A 13,650-nucleotide genomic window follows, 5' to 3' on the forward strand; every position below is an offset into this window, starting at 1 on the left:
AGCTATGAGTGCTCCCAGGCAATTCCCTAAGACGATCGGTTGCAAATGAGTTACTGATGTACATTAGTGGAAGGAGTTTCCACACTGGGAGTTCTCATCATCAATAAATTCATAGGTCTGGACCCTCTTCAAACTCCACCCACCCCAGAAAATTAAACTTTATTCACCAAGTAGTTGTGAGGAAAATACTTTGCAAACCTGGCAGAATGATAAAAATGCAAGTTATTAGTAAATGATTTTTATCTCAGTATATACAGTGACATAAATACCCGACGTAGCGTGCGTGCCTCCACATTTGCTTTCTCCATTTTCCAAGAAACATTTATTTAAAACATTTCATTGTTAGTTAACCTTCAGGGGTGGAAGGGTCACATGGTCCTTGCCCAGGAGGTTTCCAATCTAAGTAAAAGAGACAGAACAATTCCAAACAAAAGACTTCCACAACCCAACAAATGAGATCGTGGGTTAAACCTCAGCAGGGGGTGAGGTTATTGGATTTTTTTCTTCTTATTCATTTTTCTTTACCTTTAGGGGGAACCTTTCAGTGCTGGACTGCCATAAGAGACCTTTAAATATAAAATGCTAGTAGAAAGAGCATGGGATTTGGAGCCTTCTGATCTGAGTTGGAGTCCTGGCTCAGTTATTTGCTAACTGGGTGACCATGGACAAGAATTGGAACCATTCTGAGAATTAATTTCCTCATCTAGAAAATGGGTATGCTCTTATTTAGACTACTCGCCTCAGAGAGTTGTTATGAGGAAAGTATTTTCTAAATCTTAAAGAACTATATGAATGAACATGACATAATTGAATTGATTTTCAATTTATTTACTTGAGGAAGCTGGTATTTTGTCAGTGCCAATACTACTACCCTTCACGTATGCTATAGTTCAGTCAAACTGGTCTTCTTCCTGTTTCTCGTAGATAACACTCCCTTTCCCATCTTCTTGCCTTTGCACTAGACGTCCCTCATTCCTGGTATGCACTGCCCCCTCACTTCTGCCTCTGGAAATGCATAGTCTCTTTCAAGACTCAGCTCAAGGGTCACCTTCTACAAGAGGCCTTTCCTAAACTTGCCTACTCTTGAAGCTGCTAGTGTCCTATCTCCAAAATTAACCTTGTATGTATTTTACATATACTATATATGTACAGGTTGTTTCCCTCATAGAATATAAGCTACTTGAGGGTAGATATTGTCTCATTTTTGTCTTTGTATCTCCAGTGCCCAGTGTAGTGCTGGTACATAGTGCTCAGTAAATGCTTCTTGATCGACTGATTGATCCCAATCCTCCTTGACTTAGGAGGCCTTTGAGAATTTCTATGGTCTAAAATTTCAGAATTCCTCCAGCTTAGCCAGGTTGACTCTTTGAGGACGTGCATCCATTCTGTCACCAACATCATATCTATAAATGGTCTAGCAGATGACTTCACTGACATTTCAATGCAACACGGTATGGATTAAGAACACTTAGCACCAATGGCTGAAGTCCTGCAAAGTGTCTAAGGAGAACAGGTCTACCCAGGATTTCAAACCTTAAAAATAAATTGGTACAGTGCCATTAAGAGACAAGGGGAGGGGGCGGCTAGTTGGTGCAGTGGATAAAGCACTGGCCCTGGATTCAGGAGTTCCTGAGTTCAAATCCGGCCTCAGATACTTGACACTTACTAGCTGTGTAACCTTGGGCAAGTCACTTAACCCCACTGCCCCCCCCAAAAAAAGAGACAAGGGGATAGGATGGGAAGGGGCCAACATAAAATTGAATGCCTTTCAGGCCAAAGGGTGTTAGAAAATGAAAATGTATCTGTATGTGTGATTGTGGAGCATGAGGTTGCATATCTTTGCTTTGGCAAAATGGTGGTGGTAGTGGTGGTGATGATGATGACAGCATTTATATAGTGCCTACTATATGCCAGGCACTGTGATAAGTCCTTGACAAATATTATCTCAATCAATCCTCTCAACAACCCTAGGAAGTAAGTATCATCATCATCATTGCTCCCATTTTACACTTGAGGAAACTGAAGCAAACAGAGGTTAAGTGACTTATCCAAGGTCACACAGCTAGGAAGCATCTGAGGCCTGATTGGGATTCAGGTGTTCCTGATTCCAGACCCAGCTTTCTATCCACTGCACCACTTGGGAAAGCCCAATCAACAGCTTCCTGGGTTTGGTCAGACTTCTAATTGGGTTATCTTGTGGTTATCAAGGATTCTCCTCGGCACTGAAGGAACTGCTTTGGTCTCCTAGCAAGAGGAGGTCAGAGAAGAGGGGAATAATCTGATAGAGAAGGCAATGTGATCAAGTGAATTGAGTCCTGACTCTAAATATAGAGAATCTGGGTTCAAATCATAGCTTTTCCTACTTACTACCTGTTAAATCTTGAGGAGATTTTACCTACTTCTCTGAACCTCAGTTTCCTCAGCTGTAAAAAGAGGGAATTAAATGGTCCTGAAGGTCCCTCTCAGCTCTAAATTCTATGAGAAGAGGCTGGTTTTGTCATCAGACACCATGTCTCTCTTGTGGCCTTAAAGCTCCAACTCTGTCATTTGTGTAGTATTCTATTGTTGGCCTTCCTTGTCATTCCCTTTCATTGTAGTGCCCTTCACACTCTATCAGAGCTATCAGACTCATAGTCCAGCACCAAGTGTGACCAGAACCAGAGTGAAATGTAATTGCGGAGGGGGGCAGCTAGGTGTCACAGTGAATAAAGCACCAGCCCTGGATTCAGGAGTTCAAATGTGACCTCAGACACTTGACACTTACTAGCTGTGTGACCCTGGGCAAGTCACTTAACCCTCATTGCCTTGCAAAAAAAGAAAGAAAGAAATGTAATTGGGAAATGTTTAACAAAATACATAGAAATACAATACAACATAGATAATGCTGATTTGTGGTTTTCTAAGTCAGCATGCTGCAGCTGTTTCTCTTTGAGTTTGATACTACTGCTCTATATGATCCTTCCCCTATCAGTGGGACTTTGGGAAGCAGATGTAACAAGTGCTGACAGCAAGAAGGAAGTGTTATGGACAAGGCCACTGACTTAGAAAGAAGAGAGAAGAGAAGGCAAGATGGTGAATGGAAGGAGCAGATTTTTCTTTAAGTCTTACCTGCCTTACCACCTTATATCCCTGCTTCATGAAGATAAGATAGTCACAGTAAGAAGCAACAGAGGTCCCTGCCTGTGACAGATCTATGAAATGGGGGAGAGGGAGAAGGATGAACCATCAGTAGTTCTGGTCTTCCATGGATGCCCAGTTCATGCCTTATATCATGATTCTCAGGTCCCAACTTCCTGAGTTTTTACCCAGAGCCCTGCCCCACTAAATGGGGCTAAAGCTGAGGACTTTCTTATATTATGTATACTCCTTTGCCAGTTCCTAGCAAGAACAACAATTAGAAGTAGGAGGAGACTAAGCAAACTGAATTCTGTATTTTCTACAACTCATAAGTCTGAAAAAGGCTATATCCTGGTTAGGAGAGCAGAACTATATATGTCTTCTTGAATAGCTTTGATTAGATTTATGGCAATAGTAGAACTCCATATATAGTAAATATGTTCTGTCAGTTTCTGCAGGGTGGTGGCTTCATTATATTAAGTCATGTGTCATTAACTCAGTGATATACAGCAAGTTCAGGGAACAGGTGAGGTTTTACAGTAGGACAGGGGGCTCAGAACTGATTCTGATTAAGTTAATCCCCCTAAAGAGTAAGTCTCCTAGAGAGAGTCAGAATTGAAGAGAGGGAAGAAGGCAAGGAAAAAAGGCCATCTGCTCTCCAAATACCATAGAAAAAAAGGAACAAAAATGTATTAAACCTCGATTATGTGCTTAATATAATATAGCCACTGTGCTAAGTGGCTCTACAGATATTTTCTCATTTGATCTTCACAACAACTGTTGGAGGCATTGCCATTATCATCTCTATTTTATAGTTGAGGAAGATGAGGTAGACAGAGGTTAAGTGACATACTCAGGGTCACACAGCTAGTTGAGTGTCTAATGACTGGATTTGAATTCATATCTTTTTGATTCCATGTCCAGAGCTCTATCCATTGTACTGTCAAGCTAGTATTTCCCCAACACTTCTCCTCAGCAGGGTCATAGTTGCTGATCTTACTATTGGGTAGGATTAGGTTAGAAGCTAGAAGCAACATCCAGTAGTTAAATTTTCATATTAAATAGAGATAGCAGAGAGAGGAAGGCAGCATCAGAGAGTGGGTTTGAACTGGAAATCAAGAAAAACTATTCATTTCATGCTTACAAGCAAGTTTCTTAACCTCTTTGAGCCTACAGGGTTCCCAATGATTAAATCATAGATCCTTGATGTATTGATGTAAGCAGAAACAGACAAAGGGGTTTTCTTATGTCTAATAACTTTTTCTTGTTGCTATTTTAAGCATAATCACAGAATACTGAAAAGTAACTCCATCCTTGTGTGGAGAGTTCACACTGATCTAGTACTTAATAAGGATACCTAGACCAAATCTAGACATTGCCAGATCAGCTGAAATGGACCAACATATCTGGAATGAGTAGCTCCTTCCTGTTCCAAACCAATTATAGCTATTACATTCAAGAGATTCAAAAAATCCAGCCATGCTGATTGATGCCTGGGAGTTTTTAATTCCAACTGGGTAGTTGGATTGAAAGGATAGTTTATTCCAACTGTTTTTAGGCCATGAGCTCCAATGTCTGCCTCTCAGATAAGTCTGGCTTTAGGCCTTTTTTTAAAAAATTGACTGACTAGGTTGAATGAAGGACATGTTTCCATTTGCCACGATCCCTTTTATCCCGTGAATCTACTCCTGGCAGAATGTTGTCGAGTACTAACCCTGGCAGGGGCACAGATGGTAAATGTGTTCCCGTACAAGCAGAGCTGGCCTGACTGGGCAGAACTCTCTGTAGGGTAAGGATTGCAAGGGTGCTAGGAAGCCCTGATGAGCTCTGCTCGGCTCCCCACTGCCAAATCCTCTGGCTTCCCCCGCAGATGCCTGACCGTCTACCAGCAGAGTTGTAAAATGAAGGGGCTGGACTAGGTAGGTGGTTTCCAAGTTCCCTTCTAGCTCTCTTGTTCTGATTTCCTGGGGGGAGGGAGTTAGGAGTTCACAGAAAGAACAATCTGCAGTATTTTCTTCAGCTCTTCCCAACTCCTCCAGAAGGGATGCCCAAAGGAGAAAGGAGGATGCAGAAAGGAGAAAACATAATGAGCTGGAAGATTACCAAGAGGAGGACTTAACACAGTCCTCAAAATGTCCTTGCTGCTTGAAGACTTGGGCAGTACTATTCTGCTAACCAAGTATATCTGCTTCTGGGGTCATGTGTGAGTCTTAAAAGACCTAACATTTTAGAGTGTTGTATGGTCAGCTAAGGGCAGCTAGGTGGTACAATGAATAGAGTGCCCTTCTTAGAGAGGAACATTCATCTTCCTGGATTCAAATCTGGCCTCAGACATTTACTAGCTGTGTGACCCTGGGCAAGTCACTTCACCCTGTTTGCCTCAGTTTCTTCATCTGTAAAATAAGTTGGAGAAGGAAATGGCAAACCATCTCTGCCAAGAAAACCCCAAATGGGGGGATAAGTCAGACATGACAGGAAAACAACTGAACAACAAATAGTCGACTAAATTCCAATACTGGAAGGAAATTGAATGTCTCCACTTGCTCCACTCTGTATCAGTTCATGTAAGACTTTCCATCCCTCCTATTCATCATCTTCATGGTTCCTCACAGCACAGTAATAATTCTATTACATTCATGGACCACAATTTAGTTAGCTATTCCCCAGATGATTCATGTCTACTTTGTTTCCAATTCTTTGCTACCTCAATGAGTAAATAAGCAGTATTTTGTTATAAGTGGAGCCTTTCTCTTTCTCTATGACCTCCTTGAGATATATCCCTGGTAGTGCAATATCTGGGACAAAAGATATGGATGTTTTAACCACTTTATTTGCATTAGTCCATACTGCTTTCCAAAATGATTGTACTGATTCACAACTCTTTTAATAATGCATGAGTGTCCCTATCTTCCCACAACACCTCCAACATCGACCATTTCCATCTCTGGTCATCTTTGCCAGTTTGTAGCATGTGAAGTAAAACTTCAGTGTTGCTTTGATTTACATTTCTTTGATTCTTAGTGATTAAAATCATATTTCGTTGGGTCATTTTCCCCTATCCAGTTTCTTCTAGGAACCTCAAACTAAAGCTTGCTACTAGATGATCACAACTTCTGTGTAAGCACTCAGTATAACAAATATTTTATACAGGAAAGTCTTCCTTTCACCCAATAGAAAGTGCAAAATATCACAGAGCAGGCCATAAATAATTTAATAAGCCTTCTTGCCATGACCTCACTCTCTGACACTCTCTACCCCACCAGTAACTTGGGCTCTACCTCTGGTTCCCCCTGCTTTGATAGATGAACCTTTTGTCTTATCTTGCTGGGAAACAGGCTTCCGTGCCACTTCCTATAGTCTCCTCAACATGGCCTCATATGGGTAGCATTTCAACACTCCTTTCTATGTTGTATTCCCCAGTTAGAACGTAAGCACTTGAAGGCAGTTTCTATCTCGTTTGTATATGTATTTCCATCACTTAGCACAGAATAAGTATTTAATAAACATTCTATCATATCCATCACTTCTATCTATCATCTATCATCTATCTATCTATTTATCTATCTATGTCTATTCTCCAGGGCTTCCCAAAATGTGGTCATCCCAGAGGCCCTTCCAGGGGATCTATGAGGGTGAAACTATGTTCATAACAATGCTAAGTTGTTATTAGCCTTTTTTCATTCTCATTCTCTCTTGAGTATACAGTAGAATTTTCCAGAGGCTACATGCCCTGAGAATTAAAGATTTAGCTGCAAAAATGAAAACTAGTTAATAACTTGTCTGCAGAATTGTAATTTTGCCTTACATATGGACAAGTCAACAGATGTAGCTGGACTTGCTGTTTTGCTTATATTCATAAGGTTATCATCGTGAACGAATCTTTAAAGATCTTTTATGTAAATGCTTAGCAAAAACCACAACTGGTACTGAAATATTCAAGATGTTGAATCACTTTTCTGAATCTCATGGTTTATCCTGGAACAGCTATGTTGACATTTACCCTGAGGGTACAAAAGCAATTTGCAATTTATACTAATTATGTTTTGTTTTGGAAAATATAGTTATTTTTCTTAAAATGATATTTCTGTTAATATTTCATAGGTTTTTTGTTATTATTTTTGGTGAAGGGATAAATATTTTATCAGTCTTAATTTCTAATATGGTAAAGATTCATAGATATAACCCACATAGACAAAAGCTCCTTGGGGTTCTCCATGAATTTAAGACGATAAAGTCCTAAGATCGAAAAGTTTGAGAACCACTGCTCTTCTCTCCAGCGAGTCTGGAACCAGGCTCAATAGAGATGACATTGTTCACATTCCAGTGACTTCCTCCTTCACCCCAGGACCCCGTACATGCCTTCAGCATTGCAGTACTACCCTGAGTGTTTATATTTCCTTGGTAAGGGAAACAAACTTGGCATTTCTAAAGAGGCGACTGTCTTACTACTGAACCTGCAGGGTCCAAATGACTCATGGAGAGCAGAGAAAAAAGGTGAGGATGTGGTCCCTGGGTATCCTGACTCGGCTCCTGGCTGCTCCTCTGGCAGTGGCTCCACACACTTGATTCTTGGCATAGTGATCCATCGATTCTAAAAGAAACCCCTGATATCCTCCACCTTGGACCCCACCTAAGACCTAGATTCAGTGGGAATGTGCCATTAGGAAATAAAATGTCACTTCTCACTATTTAGTCAGTAAAAAAAGCAATTAACAAATTAGTATCTCATGTCCTTCTTGTATCCTACCCCACCCCCTCAAAATCTCATTTCTATCTTGGATCTGCTGGCATTAAATCATAATCCCAGAAGCCTGGGACTCAGGAATATCTTCCAGGAGATTTCATGATTTTCTTCTTCACAGCTGTCCCCTCTGGGACTGAAGTAAGGAATGTTAACTCTTGGAGGAAGGGTGCGTCACGAGGGGTAGTTGTTATTGTTCATCCTTCATTTTCAAAAAGTACCAATGACATCACCGGTTCTCCCTGAACACCCCATACACAGAGGGGTAGTAAAGCTATGCAAAATATATAGACTTCACCCTTGAGGAACCAAAGCCTGTTCTCAGGTCTCTGTTCTCAGGTCTCTGATCTCAACTCTTTCTGGAGGGCTGAAGCAGCTACCTGTTCCCTTTTATAGGCCCAGTCCAAAGGCTGTCCCCTCCCCCATCCCAAATAATCCAAGTCAATCAAATCATCCCCACAGAGTATCTGAGACTTAACTACTAATCCTTAATGAGGCACAACTGCACCATGGCTATGTTCTTAATCCTCTCAATGAGGTGAGTGTGGGTATGTGGGCATCCTCCATAGGGAGATCCAATCAAAGTCCAGAGTGAAGATTCACTTCCACTGAATTATATTATCGATGGGGATGTTCATGCCTCATCAAGCTGACTGGGGTCTCCTAATCAAGTCTGGTCATACATTTCTAGGAATCCCTTTAACCTAAATGTGGAGAACACGAATATTCACTCAACTGGAGGTCATAGGACTTAGAGCTGGATGGATTCTTAGAGATTATCTAGCCCATCTCTGTCTCTGTCTGTCTCTGTCTCTCTCTGAATAAAAGTGAACAGACTTGCTCAAGTTACACAGGTAGTAAGTAGGAGAATCAGCATTTGAACCCAGATCTTCAAGCTTCAATGTAGTGCTATCTCTATGCTCTTTTCCTATAGATCTGACCCATTGACTTATGATTAGTATACTCTTGTCAATAGACAATCTTCAATTTGACTCATCTGGCTATGATCTCAGCTCCTTGCTCAGTATTCCCAAGCTGAGCCACCTTTTCTTCCTCCTTCCTCCTTATCACTTTTCCTCTCTAAGTTTCAGTTTCCTCTGTGCTTGAGGAGCTTGTCAAATGGAGATACCCCACAAGGTTGTTATGGGGGTCAAGGGAGATAATGACTGTGAGTTATAAGGCACTATACAGATGTCAGTTATTAATGGAGAAAGGATAGTGTTGGACTTGGAATCAGGAAGAACTTGGTTGAAGTTTTGCATCTGATATTTACTGTGACTGTGGCCAAGTCACAACTTCTGATCCTCAGTTTTCTCATCTTTGAAATGGGAATAAATAATACATGTATTAGATACTACCTTACAGAGTTATACTGAGGCTCAAATGCTAATTTGTGTAAAGCTACTCAAGAGGTGCTTATTAAATGCCATGTTCCAAGCACTGTGCTACACTCACTATACATCTTATATTATCTATGTCAGTTATTATGATCAGCACTTGAGGGGTATATGTTTTTTTCCCTTCAATCTTTGCCCTTATGTCTTTTTTTTGTTGTTTATTTGTTTGTTTGTTTTTGGTGAGGCAATTGGGGTTAAGTGACTTGGCCATGGTCACACAGCTAGTAAGTGTCAAGTGTCTGAGGCCGGATTTGAACTCAGGTCCTCCTGAATCCAGGGCTGGTGCTCTATCCACTGTGCCACCTAGCTGCTCCTCCCTTATGTCTTTTTAATGATTCTAGTTCATGTATTCTGAATTGCTTCATTCTAAACCCCAATTTGCTCTTCTCTGAACTCATCATTTTACTGAAAAGCACTTTTAATTCATACTTGGACCTTCTGAAGTCAGTTGCAGCACAGAGAAATCAGCCTCTTCCTCCAGTAATAGTCAGCCTAATCAATTTTGAAAGTCTCTTCCTGGGACTGAGCTGTTTTGACCCGTGAATGATTGAGTGCAAAGTCACCTCCTCCCTCACTTTAGCTGGCCAGACCATGCTTCACATGCCATCCAGCAATCCTGCTTTGTCCATCTTGCCATCCTCCCTTATCACCATCTTCCTCTTCCCATCTCTTACCCTGGGAACAATCATTTGATCAATACTACAACTGGTTATGGAAAGGATATGTCAACTGACTACCTTTTGGATCAACGCCCTCCACATCCTGTGACTGTGCAGACTTCCCTGGTCACCCCGTAGGTGTGACTTCTGTTTATTGGAATATAAGATTCTTGAGGGCAAGGGACTACCTCACCTTTGTGTCTCTATCCCCAGTGTTTAGCACAGCCTGGCACACAGTGACCATTTAACGTATGCTCGTTCTTTCTTTTGTTCTAAAGGGTCCATTTGCCATATATCCATTGCACGCCATCACCAGTCAACTTCTGGCTTCCCTTGCTGACCTCAACATGCCCCCAGTTACCTGTACTAACCACCGCTCTTATTTTACAAGGTTGTTTTTAAGACAAACCCATCCCAAACCTTAAACTCTAAATAAATGTGCGCTATTATCTCAGCCCCTCAGGCTTCTGGTGCCTCCTAGCCCATCTAAGGCGGTAACTAGCGCATTTAGAGAACACGCAGAATCTTAGACCAGGAAAGGACCTTAGAGGTCATCTATTGAAGACAAGTTCCTTATTTCATAGATGGGGAGACTCAGCTCAGAAAGCTGAGATAACTAATCCAGGGTCCTAGGACCCATCAATGGAAGAGCCAGCGTGAGAAACCCAGCTTCTCTATAGGATATTCTCCCGCCACAACAGGTCAGCAAATGAATCTGCCATTGTGAGTGCTAGAGGAGAAAGCGGGCACTTTCTCTCTCTTCCTTCCCTTTTAATTAAAGCCTCAATCCTGGCTGCCATCCCAGGGAGTCTGCATGTATGTTAAGAGAAACCTGGGGGCAACTAGGTGGCGCAGTGGATAAAGCACGGAACCTGGATTCAGGAGGATGTGAGTTCAAATCTGGCCTCAGACACTTGACACTTTTTTAGCTGTGTGACCCTGGGTGAGTCACTTAACCCTCATTGCCCCACAAAGAGAGACAGAAACAGAGAGAGACAGAGACAGAGAGACAGAGAGAGAAACTTTCCAGAGGAGTGTTTCATATCCTTTTTTGTGGGTCCTGGCTCCTTCAGGCAGTCTGGACTATGGACTTCTTTTCAAAATAATGCCTTTTAAAAAAATCATAATTAAGAGAAATGCTAAATTTCAGTTATACATTAACAAAAATAAAGATGTAGTTTTTCCCACCCAAGTTCATAGATCCCATGAAATCTATCCACAGAACTCTTGGAAGTTCAATGACCTCAGGTGAAGAACCCCTATTCGAGCAACAACAAAGATTGTTTTTCTTGTACAATCCAGAGGAATAGGTTTCATAGTGGGAATTTCAGACCAGTAGGAGCCATGGCCCCATGGTGGGTCAGTGGTAGAAAGGATGGGGCCTTGTCCAACCCCAGATCAAAGAGTAGCCCTGACTGCCTCTCCTGACTGAGACAAAAAGAGCTCAGCTATGAGCTGACACAGATTCTCCCTCTTGGGAGATGGTGACAGTTATACAAGGCTGAAGGGCATTGAGTGGTCACTCCTGGTGGTCACTGACAATAACAACTTAGCTTAGCTCTCCATGGCAGAAGCCACAACCTTCAGAGCACCCTGCATGCATTCTCACTGGTCCTACCTTTCTTAGCTGATCATTAACCACCAGGCAATGACTCTGGGCCTCTGGGATTCATCATTACTGGAGTTCAACTAACATTGACTCCTGCAGGCAATGCCTTTCCCCCTGACCCCATACTGACTCTCCTCCTCCCCCCCCCCCCTCCTCCCCACCCTGACTTTTACTGGACACTTCCTGTTCAGACAAGTTCCTTTGATTTGTGAAGCAGTATTTCCTTTCCCCTCAGGAATAATCCCCTTAAGGGATTCTATGGCCACGTGTATATGCTGAGAGAAAGAGGAAATGGGTGGGTATCAGGGCTTGAAGGAAAAAGGGGCTCAGCTGGGACATCTTGCTCCTCATTCCTTCTGGAGCTGGTGGGCTTGACTCAGGGTGGCCCTTGTTCATTTAGGTTTGGAGTTGAAACAAATGAGCCGTTGGAACAAATGAGACACTGATGGGTCGTTGAACAGTTAACAGAAAGAACTTTATTTAGTCATAGCATAGAAAAGATATTTAATGAGATTATCTTAACACTTAGCTTTAGTAGACCAAGGCTCACCCTCACTCCGGCATCGAAATAGGTCTGCTCAGCGGGAGCCTGGCTTCAGGACATCCGTGCCAAGCTAGAAAGGTGCTGATTCCCCACTCCACCTAGGGTGACCCGGCAGCCATATCAGTAAAGTCACCGGGAATCTGCGTCAAGAGAGATAGGTTAAACCTTAGCCTCTTGGGCCAATCACATCCCAAGGACAGTTTTCTTGAACTTTAGGGAAAGAACTAGTCGAGCCTAGGGGGCTGGTAGAGAGTGATCCTATCCCACCTTTCATCCAAGGCATGCTACGGCTCTTCAAAAAGACAGTGGTCTTTCTGTAAATTCAGGCTGCATAGACCCCTGGCTATGCTGGGCTCATGCACAGACATTCTGGAAAGCCACCTCTGTTCTGTTCTCTCCTTCTCCCTCTACCCTCAGTGGTTCACAGGTGGAGCCCGGGCAGTGAAACAGGTGCACCTGTGCAGACAGCATGCAGCCTGTCCCCCAGGAGCCTAGGGGTGGAGGAGGTGGCAGCTGTGTCTCCTAGGTAATGCACACACCCCTGGGGCTGGTCAGGGACTAGGAGCCCTTTGCATGCCATTTCCATCTCCGCTTTCAGTAGATGCCAGGCTAGGCTGGGTCAGTCCAGGACTCCTAGAATCTGGACTCCGGGTGGCCAGTCTGAAAGGTGAAAGGCCACTCACTCCTTCACCCTCTCAGTGGCCGTGTGGTCATCAGCCCAGCCCAGGCCATGACATCAGGGCTGCTTCCTTGGAGCTTGCTGCTGCTGCTCATCTTTCTTTCCCCTGCTCCAGTCAAAGCTGAAAGAGACAGAGATGTATTCTGTGGAGGTAAGTGCTTCTGGCCCCAAGGGCTTCTGCTGTTCTCTTCTGGGGATGCTGAAGAAAAGGGGAAGGAAGTTGGCTTCTGCTTTCACAGTCTCTTCTCTTACTGGCTTGGTTTGTACCTGGTTAACAGGCCAACTCAATGATACTAGCACCAACGTTCACAAAGTACTTTGCAAATATATTCGCTCATTGGATGCTCACAAAAACTCTGGGAGGTGAATGCTATTATCCCCATTCGACAGAGGAGGAAACTGAGACAGGTTAACTGGTGATCTGCCTGAATTCTCACACCTAGGAAGTGTCTGTGAAGGGATTTGTACTCAGATTTTCCTGACTCCAAGTTTAGCACTCTATCAATCAATCAACAAGTATTTATTTCTTCAATTTATGAGCATTTATTTTCTCTTCTCACTCCGTTTCTCACCATACACATTAAAAAAGAAAAGAAAAGAAAAAATGCCCTTGTAAGAAATATGCATAATCAAGCAAAACAAATTCCTGCATTGCCCATGCCCCAAAATAAATATTTAATTCTACATTTTGACTCCATCTCCATCAGGGGATAGGCAGCACACACCACAATCCCTCATTCATTGCATTGAGTTCTTAAGTCTTTCAAAGTTATTTGTCTTTGTGGTGTTCAACAAGTATTTTTTAATCACCTACTGGGTGCCAAGCACTGTGCGATCCATTACACCAAACTCTTCACAAACTCACTACACTTAACTGTCAGGATAGCAGGTGGCAGAAGTCTCA

The sequence above is a fragment of the Dromiciops gliroides genome, chromosome 5 (assembly GCF_019393635.1).
Source record: "Dromiciops gliroides isolate mDroGli1 chromosome 5, mDroGli1.pri, whole genome shotgun sequence".
In the NCBI taxonomy this organism is placed as follows: Eukaryota; Metazoa; Chordata; class Mammalia; order Microbiotheria; family Microbiotheriidae; genus Dromiciops; species Dromiciops gliroides.